A 12,806-nucleotide genomic window follows, 5' to 3' on the forward strand; every position below is an offset into this window, starting at 1 on the left:
TAACTTAAACCGAAAAGAAATTAGTCTAACTCAAGTAACATTGGACTCGAATCGAGCTTGCTCAACTTGATTCAACTCGGTTTGAATCCATTTAATTCAAATTTGAATCGAGTTCATGATAAAAGGTTCAACTTATTTTGAAACTAAGCCAAATTTGAGGTAGAGAGAGTTCAACTCAGTTTGGCTCACAAGTTAGATAAATGGCTTGATTCGATTTGAACTTGACTCATGATTTGATTCGAAGTATATTAAGTAATTATTAAACAATAATGTTTTGTTAATGAATCATGAATTCAAAGCATGAATCTGAGCCACAGATTCGAGTAAGAGATTTAAACTACAAACTAAGCAAACTCAAACCAAATTTGAGCCAAATCATTATCATTCGAACTAAACTCAAATCACTCTTAATGTTGACTTGACAAACTCAAGTCTAACTGAGCTGAGCTATTTTTTATTTAAGCTAAACTATAACACTATTCTCTAAAAGTACTACCCTCTAAAGGAAAATGTCATCAAATTGACTATTTCGAGTATGCATTTAACTCAAAACATATCATAAAACTCAGTATTTATTGAAAACAAACTTCATTTATTCAATTAAGATTGAAATCGAAAGAGAAAAAAAGATGTCATAATTCAAAATTTACTGAAAAATGGAATGGTACAGTCAAATACATAAATATAAACTGAATAACACAAAATCATTGAAGAATAAAGTTGGTAAAACTATGATGACAGAGATGTCCTCATTGCTCTACACCCTCTGACCACCGCTCGTCTTGTAACCATCACCATCGTCTGTACTTGCATGCATAAAAGAAGAGGGATGAGTGATGAAACATGAGTAAGTATGAGACTTATTTGTTACTTAATATTTAAATCTCTAAAATGCCTTTAGTCTCGACCCATACTATATTTGTCATCCAGAGTTAGCATTAAACTCATTTATGGATGATAATAGGTCTTATATAACATTTATGTGCTCATATTGTATGCTAAGGAATATCTAAGCTATATGTCATAACTCTCAAATCAAACTATGTCATGTTTAGTCATTAAGGAGCCACTCCCTAGATTCCTATTTGGCATGACCATACTGAACTCAGTGGAAGTATCTGAATCTAGAAACTATAATTGAAACTATATACTAGGTCGATCAACTAGGATCAAATATAAGAATTTGGCACCTTGGCTATGTGAGCTATCTTTCTATTCCACTACACTAAGTTGCATCTCAACTAAACTCTACTGTGAGCAAAGACCCTACTACGAGTCTTATGTCTTACTGTAGACATCCTCTACTACAAATAGTGTAACGAATATGCATTCACAGTGCGCCATTGGAACGATCTTATTATGCCTAACATGCATGCATCTTAAGTCTTAACTTAACTTGGCTCGTTCTTGCTTCCACTTCAAATGTATCTCTTGTCATTTTATAACTTAATTCTTAGGAACATAAGGTATAATAAAGGACCAAGGAAAAAGGGTGGTAGGGTGGAAAACATTCAAAACGCAAAAGAAATTGTGCAAAGGAAGGTTGGCTATGTGGTACCCAAAGGATGACATGGCATATGATGTGGTAGCTTATTTAAAGATGTGGAATGATGACATAGGCATGCGTAATGACATAAAGCCATGAAAGAAGCCTTATGCATGTGAAATAAAGAATCTTAAGTCTTATTTAATTAAAAATTTTTATTAATATTAGTTTTCCTAAATAAGTTAATAGTCCTATTTTATTATTGGTGAGTATCCTATTTTGATTTAGGAAATAATAAGTTTTAGGAAGTTATTATTTAGGAAAGTTTAATTAAAATAGCTTTCCTTATGTTTTATATTTTTCTAGTCTAGTTAGGAGAAATAAGTCTATATAAAGACATAAGTTTTGTAATTCAAAGCATTCAATTCAAGTTATTAATAAAACTTCTTATTTGAGCTTTCTTAAAACCTCTTTTGCAAAGCTTACAAGAATTCTTGGTATTCTTGTGTGCCTGTTCAATAATATCAACCCTAAGCATCTTTATGAACGATATCACAACTTTATTAGCGCTTATCCTACATCACGTGGTATCATAGCCTTGTTTTGAGATGGCTAGGCATGAGGAAAAATCAGATTGGCGTGCTAGTTTAGAGTAACAAATCGCAACATTAGTTAGAACTGTAAAGGGACTAACTACACAAGTCAATAAGATAGAAGCCAACCTACTTGTATCAGAAACTACACAAACTATTTTTAATCTACAAAGGACAATTTCAATTCTTTCTAGGCAAATGCAATCAAGAAAAGAAGAAGTTTCTACACAACTCGAGCAAGGAGTCGATGAAGAATCAGAACGTGATTATACCTCAAAGCCATAATTAAGAAGGGAGGAGAGCTTATCAAAATCGTGAACCTTACAAAATCAAGGGTCATCTTCATAGTTTAATGGTGTAATGGATATTAAGCAATTTCTTGATTGGTTGTATGAAGTGGAGCAATTTTTTGATATTATGTAGATCAAGCCAGTGCAAAAAATAAGTTTAGTAGCTTATAAATTAAAGAGAGGAGTCGATGCATAGTGGCAAATGCATCAAGAACAATTAAAGATGAAGGGTTAACTAATTATGAGAGATTGGGAGCTGATAAAAGCTTTGTCAAAGTCTTGTTTTCTGTCATTCGATTATGAGCAAACATTGTTCCAATAACTTCAAAATTGTTACCGAGGAACCAAAACTATGGCTACCTATACGACAGAGTTTCTATGACTATAATCTCGATGTAACTTGAGTGAGACCAAAGACTAACAAGTTGTAAGGTATATGAATGGCCTAAACTATTCTATTCAAGATCATTTGGCAATATAAAACATATGGTCTATAGATCAAACTTAAAATTTGGCTTTACAGGCTAAAAGAAATTTTGAAGAATAGAAGATTACCGTAGGGTAACATAAATAGGCGATAACCGATTGAAGTAAAGAGCTATATAATTCCAAGTAATATGAAAAGATAAGAAGCCAAGCCTAAACCAACAAAATTGAAGGGAAAAAAGAAGGTTGAGCCAAGCAAGGGTTCGAAGTGTTTCAAGTGTAATGAAATTGGGCACAAATCAAGTGATTGCCCCCTGAGAAAACTCGTTAACATGTCATGACAAGAAGAGGATGGAAAAGAATTTGAAGAAGACAACATTGAAGGGGAGGAAGAAATAGAGGAAGTGATAGAAAAAAAAGGTGAACACTTGGTATACATAGTAAGACGAATCTTATACTCCCTTATTGAAACTGATGATTCACAATAGAAAAAAATATTTGACGGACAGTGCTCTGTTAATTCAAAGATATGCAAACTAGTGATTGATGCGTGTAATAGTAAGAACCTAGTTGCAAAACCACTTAAAATTAAAAACTTAGCCACACCTTCACCCTTATAATATTGGTTAGATTAAAAAAGGACCTAATGTGAGAGTAGTGGAACAATGTAGACTACCTTTATCCTTGGGAAAACTTATAAAGCTGAGATCTTGTGTGATGTTGTAGAGTTGGATACTTTTCATGTGCTCTTAGAAAGACCATGGCAATATGATGTAGATGCAACTTATAGGGGTCATGACAATACGTACTTTTTTAAGTGGAAACAAAAGAGGATTATTGTGTTTCCTAAAAAAAGAGATGTGAGTGGTCCAAAGAAAGATGAGAAGACCTTACTATTAATATATTAAGGGAATGAGGAATTCCTCAACACCATAAAAAGAAGCAAAGACTCTAATAGCCGTCATAGTTAAAGGAGAAGAAGAGGAGAAGAAACCAATCCCTAAGGAAGGGCAAGGGTTACTTGATGAGTTTGAAGATATAAAAGTTAAACCTATTGGGCTACCACCATTGTAAGATATTCAATATCAGATTGACATAATTCTTAGTGCTAGTTTACCAAATTTGCCATATTATCATATAAGTCCTAAGGAGAATGAGATATTAAAAAAAACAAGTGAAGGAATTACTAAAGAAGGGATACATTCAATAAAGCATTTGTCTATGCATTATACCCACCTTATTGACCCCAAAGAAGGATGGAAGTTAGAGAATATGTGTGGATAGTCATATCATCAACAAAATAACTGAAAGGTATGAATTTCTTATTCTTAGACTTGATGACTTGATGGATCAAATGCATGGTGCCAAGGTATTTTTAAAGGTAGATTTGAAGAGTGGGTATCATCAAATTAGAGTTCGACCAAAAGATGAATGGAAAACTGCATTCAAAACAAAGGATGGTTTGTATGAATAGTTAGTCATGCCATTTCGACTCTCAAATGCATTAATTACATTTATGAGATTGATGAATCAAGTATTAAAACCATTCCTATCTAGCTTTATTGTGGTTTACTTTGATGACATTTTAATTTATAGTAAGAATGATGAACAACACCTAAATCACCTCAAACAAGTGTTCTTGGTTTTGAAAGAAAATAAATTATATGTGAATCTAAAAAAATATGTGTTTTTAACAAGAAAGTTATTGTTCTTAGGCTTCATAATTAGTGTTGAGGGAATACATGTGGATAAGGACAAGTTTAAAACAATTAGAGAATGAAAGACCAAAAACCATAAATGAAGTCAGCAGCTTTCATAGGTTAGCTACATTGTTTGAAGAAAGGAAAATTTCAATGGGAAAAAGATATAGATCGAAACTTTGAATTGATTATGGAAAAGTTAATAACAACTTTTGTTTTATCGTTGCCCAATTTTAATCAATTGTTTGAGCTAGAGTGTAATGCTAATAGAATTGGGATTAGAGGAGTACTTTCACAAGAAAGGAGACCAATTGCTTTCTTTAGTTAGAAGTTAAGTGAAGCTAGACAGAAGTAGTCCACTTACCAACAAGAATTATATGTATTATTTAGATGTTTGAAGACATGAGAGCCTTAGTTTTTACCAAGAGAGTTTATCATCTATTTAGATTACCAAGCCCTTTAACACTTTAAGGCCTAAAAGAATATAGACCAAATGTTAGTACAATGGGGTTCGTACCTTGAGAGATTTAATTATATGATTATTCATAAATCTGTTGTAACTAATAGAGTGGCAGATACATTGAGTAGAAGAGCAGCATTGTTAGTTACAATTACCCTTGAAATTACTGAATTTGAGCAACTCAAAGAGCTATATGAGAAAGATGAAGATTTCAATCAGGTATGGAATAATTATTTACATAATCTTCCCATGGAGGATTTCCTTATTGAAGATAGGTATTTGTCTAAAAGAAGTCAATTATATATTCCAAAGAGCTTATTAAAAGATAAGCTAATTAGAGAGTTGCACTCAAGTGACTCAAGTGGATATATGGATAGAGATAAAACTATAGTTGGATTGGAAGAGGGGTATTATCGACCTAAATTAAAGCGAGATTTAAGGAAGTTTGTCCAAAAGTGTCTTATTTGCCAAATTAGTAAGGGACAACAGTAAAACATGGGATTATACATGCCCTTAACCATCCCTAATGTACCTTGGGATGATATTTCCATAGATTTTGTGTTGGGGTTGCTAAGAACTCAAAGAGGATATGACTCAGTGTTTATTATGGTGGATAGATTCTCCAAGATGTCCTTCTTTATTTATTGTAGGAAAACAACTGATGCTCATCATATGGCCAAGTTATTTTTCAAAGAGGTTGTTCGTTTACATAAGGTTCCATTATCAATTGTTTTAGATAGAGATAATATGTTTTAGGCAATATTTTGGCTTATTTTGTAGAACACATTTGGGACTAGATTGAAATTTAGTAGTACCGCACATCCACAAACTGATAGACAAACAAAGATAGTTAACCATTCCTTGGGAAATTTAATTTGATGCATTTGTAGTGTGAAGAAAAGCCAATAGGACTTTGCCTTAACATAAGCTGAATTCGCTTACAATAATAAAATCATTGCCTATGGGCAAAAGAGCTAGTCAATGAGCTTTTACATTGGCTAACAATTATGTATCCATGTTTAAGATGGTGAAACAAGTTTTAAAGGAAAGTAATTTGACTTATAAAATCACCATTGATAAACATAGAAGGAGACAAGTGTTTGATGTGGGAGAGGAAGTTATGGTGTTTTTTTTTTAAAAAAGGACTTTTAACTAGCATGCATGGTAAATCAAACCAAAAAATGTATAGTTCCTACAAAATTTTGAAGAAGATTAATGATAATGCTTATGTGGTGGACTTACTTGACAACATGAGGATTTCTAACACCTTTAATGTGCTTGATTTGACAAAATTATACCATAAAGTTGACTTATACAATGATAACTCGTTGTCAAGTTCTTTTCTAGTGGGGGAGAATAATGAAAGACCAAGGAAAAATGGTAGTAGGGTGGAAAATATTCAAAATACAAAAGAAATTATCCAAAGGAAGATTGATGATGTGGCACACAAAAGATGAAGTGGCATAAGATGTGGCATCTTATTTAGAGATATGACGTGATAACATGGTTGTGCATGATGACATGAAGCCATGAAGGAAGCCTTAAGCATGTGAAATAAAAAATCCTAAGTCTTATTTAATTAATAAAGTTTTATTAATATTAGTTTTCCTAAATAAGTTAAGAAAACCTATTTTATTTTTGGTGAGTGTCTTATTTTGATTTAGGAAATAATAAGTTTTTGGAAGTTATTATTTAAGAAAGTTTAATTAAAATAACATTCCTTATGTTTTATATTTTTCTAGTCTGGTCAGGAGAAATAAACCTATATAAAGATATGAGTTTTGTCATTCAAAGCATTTAGTTCAAGTTATTAACAAAACTTCTTATTTGAGTTTTCCTAAAAGTTCTTTTGCAAAGCTTGCAAAAATTCTTAGTATCCTTTTGCATCTATTAAATGATATCAACCCTAAGCATCATTGTGAACAATATCACAACTCTATTAGCGCTTGTCCTATATCAAAGTATTACTATGTATTCGTACTCTTTGTTTTATTGCTCGAGATGACCCATAAATCCTTAACTTAATTCTCTTTCTCTTTTTCTTTAATCTATTTTACACATATGGGTGTGTATCTATGGACACATAAGCGTATGTCCTATTTTACTCTCATACACAGCCATTCCTTATTGTGGCCTCTCCCTATGTGTTAATCTTCTAAACACACAAGCATGTGTTATTATATAACACAAAGGTATAGCTCTTTTGATAATTATTTCCTTTCCTTATTTATTTTCTCTCAACTACTCCACTTCTTAAGGGTATTCAAGTCATTTCATTGCACACAGAATCGTGCTAAAACTACACATAGAAAGTTTACGTGTCTTAGTTGACTGCTAACTGGTTAACAACACCCAATGCGCATTAGAGAGCCTAGAAAGTTTAGCCTAAATTATGGTTATTACACACATGAGCATGTGTCCCATTCCACACGGTTATGTGATGAACCTAGGAATCTGACTTTGCTAACTCCCTGATCTTTTTCTTGTGCATCTTACCTATGCCCTTATGGATATAACATAAAACTAAACTTATACCAATACCATGCCTTAATAACAACTATCAATTCCATGCCTCAATAATCAATAAAACGCAATCTCATCTAATCTCATCCATAAACTCATGGACAAAAGCATAGTTAGGGTTTGTCTATCTTACTTTTCCATATTATTCTAAAGCACAAGAGTCATTGTGACATTAATCATTCACTAAAGCAAAATCGCGTACGTGCCTATATGTTTGTGTGTGTTCGTGTGTATATGTGTGTACACACACACACACAAATATGTGTCTTGATCTCCCTTCAATTTCATTAAACATAAATCGAAACAAACTAAAGAACTACTATCATTATCATGTTTCTATGTTCATAGTAGATCCACACACAAAATATTGATTAACATACATAGATTCGTCTTAATTAAATTAATGGCAGAAATCATCATCCATAAACTCACAAATGGCGGTAATATCTCAATCAATAAGCATAGGACAATAAGCCTTACTTACCTATTATCTATAGAAAGTCAAGCACATAGGTAGGCTATCTTCTCTCTAGTTTCCTCTTCTCCATGTTGCTAGAATTCAATCACCGCGGCTATTACACAAACACCGGATGATCAAACTCTTGTCCTCTCTTTTTTTTCTAAAATGTTTCATGCACTTAAGGATTAGAATAATAATCCCTAAAATGCAACAACAAGCCTTTTATAGAAACTTAAACGCACAAACACACACAAAGGCATGTACTACCCATACACAGTCATGTGTCATGAAATTTGAATTTCACATGGAATATATCTTATTTGGCTAATGTGGCATGACATACAAGCCTGAACTCTCTATACATGATTATGTGTTATTGAAAACTCACACACTAACTTTCAAATCACACTAACTCATGCATACATGATATAAACTCATAAATAAAAACTATTTTACCCTCAAGTGTACTTGTGGGTGTTACAATTTATTCCTCTTATTGGAATTTTGACCTTTGAATTCACTAAAAATAGCTCAGGATGCTGCTCTGTCTCCTAAGTAGCCTTTTCAATCTTATAATTCCTTCAAAGTACCTTGACCAAAGGAATATACTAGTTTCTTAACTATTTGGTCCTTTTATCTAGGATTTGAATCAATCTCTCATCATAACTTAAGTCCTCTAATAATTGAATCTCTTTGGTCTTTAACACATTGGAAGGATCCCTAATATATTTGTGTAATGATGAGACATGGAACACGTCATGAATACAGTTCATGCTTTTCGATAATGCAAGCCTATAAGTTATACCTAGAAGCTAACTTACCTTTTCTCTCGAACCTTATCATATGTTTAAATAGGGTTACTTTGATGAAACCTCTATTAACTACATTGAACTTTATATCTCAACATCTCTAATCGGTATAACTTTTTGTTGATCCTAGGTCTGTTTCATTCTTTGTCCAATTAGCTGAACATCTTCAATCATTTTTTGAGTCAATTCTGGTCCAAGAGACTGAACAAAGACATTTTTCTCACTTAACTCATCCCAGTGTAAATTAGAATGACACCTCCTATCATAAAATACTTTATAGGGCATTATCTGCATCATCGTTTAATAACTATTATTATAGGCAAACTCTACTAAAGGGAACATCTCAACCTAAGTCACTTTATTCTCCAAGCAACAAGTTCTTAACATATCCTTTAACACCTAGTTAGTTCTCTCAATCTAACCATTAATCTATTCATGATAAGCTATACTAAATGCCAAACTAGTGCCCAGTGATTTATGGTTACATATTTTCTCTCAGATTAGGTATGATATGTTGGAATTCTAAGAAACAAAGCATTGATGCTCAATTTATAACAAAAGCTAGATACATAGTTGTTGCTTCAACTATAAATCAAACCATTTGGCAAAGAAAACTTTTATATGATTTGCATGAAAAACAAGTAGAAGCTACACCTATTTATTATGATAACAAAGTTGCAGTAGCTATAACAAAAAAGGTTAATCCATTATAGCTCAAATGAGCAATTAGTTGACATTTTGACTAAGGCAATAAGCACCAAAAGGTTTGTTTAGATGAGAAATAAGTTAGGAATGGTAAATAAGTTTGTCAAGGAAGAGTGATGAAGCTATAAAGTAGTGAAGTTGGCTACTAAAAAATTTTGAATTTTTAAAGATGGTTCTAGTGCAGAAACTTAAAGTTGATGTGGAATAGTTTTTCAACCTTAAAATGATGAAAACTTATTTAACCATCTTGTAATGCTTTTGGTTAGACTGCAACCAAACCAAATAGTAGTAGTTGTGTTTGCTATAGTTTGATAATTAAGGTTTGGTTAGCTTGTCAGAAATGGTATGGGTAAGCTTAATTTAAGCTATTATTGTATATGGATTTAGTGAAACTAATGTAAATATAAATGTATGGAAAAGAATAGAAAATGTTAACTATTTTACAACAACAAAAATCTTCCATTCCAGTTCTCTGATTTCACTCCTATGTTTTTGTATTTTTTTCGCACTTTCTTTGTATACAAATCTCCATTAAAAATCAACCATTTACCCATGCCTAAGGTTGAGAGTTCAACATTATTGTACTGCTTTATATGACTCTATAAGATAGATTGATAACATCAAACAAAACCCCATCAAGAAAATCATAAAATCTTCAAATTTTCATGTCAATAAGCTAATAAGGAAACATGAGGAAACTAAAAATTCTTGACTTAAGGAAAAAATAAAACAAGAAAATATGTGGATACCTTGGCAAGAATTAGGCAAAAAATGAAGGGTTTCTTTGTGTTGGAGACTTGAATGCAAGTGTTGATCTCCTTCTTCTTGTTATTCTTCTTCATCATCTAAGCTGAAGAGATGTTAATAGTAACAATAGCAGTGACAACATATAACACCCCGAAACTAATAAAAAAGTACAATAAAATTTAGAAATTTTTAACCAAATAAAGTGCTGAGCACACCGTATTTTATAGTTTTTTTAATCGTTTTGAATTTAAATATTTTATATATATATAAATTAATATGTCTAGTTCTATTCTAGAAATTTTTGTGAGTTTACCTATTCAATATAATTTATTAAAATTGTTATAGGATTGAGTATTAAACCCAAAAGTTATTTGGCAAAGTTTGGGACCGATAGAGAAATTTAGCTTTTAAAGCTTTTTGAAATATTTTTGAAATATTTTTTTTATAAATAAATTAGCATGTCTAGTTTAATCTTGGAAATTTTCACAATTTTATACATTATATGCTATTTATTAAAATTGTTGCAATATTGTGTGTCCAATCTGGAAGATGGCAATCTTAGTGATCTGTGAAAGAAATTCATTTTACATGGCTTTTTAATTTATTTTCAGGTTGATTTTTTTATTTAAACCATCAATATGTTAAGTTTAATCCTACAAAATTTCGTAAATGTTTGAGTTATACTGAATTTCATAAAATTACTGGAAGCTAGAGCTATCAAACTTGAAAACTGTTGACAATCTTCATGAGCTGTGGAAAGAGTTAATTTTTGTGAAGTTTTAATATATTTTTTTTAAGCTGAATATTTTTTTAGTAAACTATCTATGTGTCTTTTTTGTCCTTGCAAAGTTTTTTAATATTTAAATTTGTATAAAAATTTATAAAATTCATGGAACAAAGGTTGTACAATGTATGCATGTGTGAGTTTGGTATAAAGTTGTTCGTTTGGATACTTTTAAAATTTGTGAAATTAGTTTTGAATTAAGGTTCTTCAATGGAATCTAAGAAGAATTGTAAGATTTTGTTGATTCAACTGAATTCATTGATTGTGGCTAGGAATCCAAGAAAATTTTGCGTGGTTGTTTGAAACGTATAAGAGTTTATGTTGATCTTTGCTCTTATTTGAGATAAGTAGAAATTATTTATTTTCTATTTGCATACATGTTTGATTTTTTACCCTACACGTTTGGACATGCCAGTCAAATATGAAAATTTTGGTTTCTATAAGTTATAAAATATTTTCATGCAGGTTTTCTATTAAACCGAAACATTTATACAAGTATTTTTGTAACTTCTATAAATATTCTATTTTGTTTATATATAAATGTTTTCATAAATTATATAAATATTTTGTTTTGTGTATATATAAACATTTTTGTGAGCTATATGAATAGTTTGTTTTGTTATGTAATACCCTTAGACAAATCCCACAACGACAAAGCAAGAGAGAAATATTGGGTTTGTCTGTACTTTGTTTGTGTATCCCAAATTGGTTAAGGATAGGAGAATTTGACCGGTTAAATAGACTGTAAGCTCTTTAAACTGTCAAGACGCGTTTTGGATTGTAAAGCTCAGAAGCAAAACTATGATGAATTGTGTGTCCAGAGTAGACAATATCTTGATAGTGGGTTGAGTTATTGAATCAGAAATGTTAAAAATGGTATCAGAGCGGCTTTGCATGTCTTCTTGAATGATTGTGGGCCAAACTTCAATGTGGATGTGGAGTCTCGTAAGGGGGTGTATATAATACCCTTAAGCAAATCTCACATCAGCAAAGCATATGAGAGAAGTACTATGTCTATGCATTCCACATCGGTTAGAGATGAGAGAATTTGACTGTTTAAATAGCCTATAAGTTCCTTAAATTGTCAATATGTGTTTTGGCTCGCAAAGCCTAGAAGCAAAATCATGATGGATTGTGTGTCCAAAGTAGATAATAGTTTGACTGTGGATCGGACTATTGAATTAGGGTTGTTAAACCATGGTGGACTCTATCTACAAAGTAGACAATTACCATGATGGATAATATCTTAACAGTGGGTCGGCTATTAAACCAAAGATGTTAAACCAGGATAGATTATATATCTAGAATGGACAATATCTTAACAATGGGCACAGGAGCTGCTTCTTTCTTCTTAATGTCATTGTTCTTATTCTTGACTTCCTCTTTTAAGAGCTCAACGTTCTCTGAAACAACCTTGGTGCTTGCCTCCTTTGTTAAGAAATCTCTTCTTTTCCTCTGCTTCTTTCTTTCTTGATGAGAAGCTTCTGGTTGGAGGCGCCTTTATATAGTGGTGATTGGGCCAATACTGAACGAACACATGGAGGTTCCCATTGGATTAACTTTGTAGGCCTTTATTTTAAGCGGGAACAGCCATGCCAGCAACAAGTTATAATTGCAAGTAGTGCTAGTGGAACGATCATCATGAAATAGTTATCTTAATTAATTTAATTAGGGTTGAGTTTGTTCCGTTTTAGCTATTATTGTTTATGAACAGATAAAATCTACTTTTTAACAAGAAATCTACATAAACAGATCAGTGGTCGTAACAAGTTGAATTTGACGCATCCCCCAATGGGTCATGTTACAGACCGCCTAACTGCTTT

The sequence above is a fragment of the Mangifera indica genome, chromosome 3, assembly GCF_011075055.1.
Source record: "Mangifera indica cultivar Alphonso chromosome 3, CATAS_Mindica_2.1, whole genome shotgun sequence".
In the NCBI taxonomy this organism is placed as follows: Eukaryota; Viridiplantae; Streptophyta; class Magnoliopsida; order Sapindales; family Anacardiaceae; genus Mangifera; species Mangifera indica.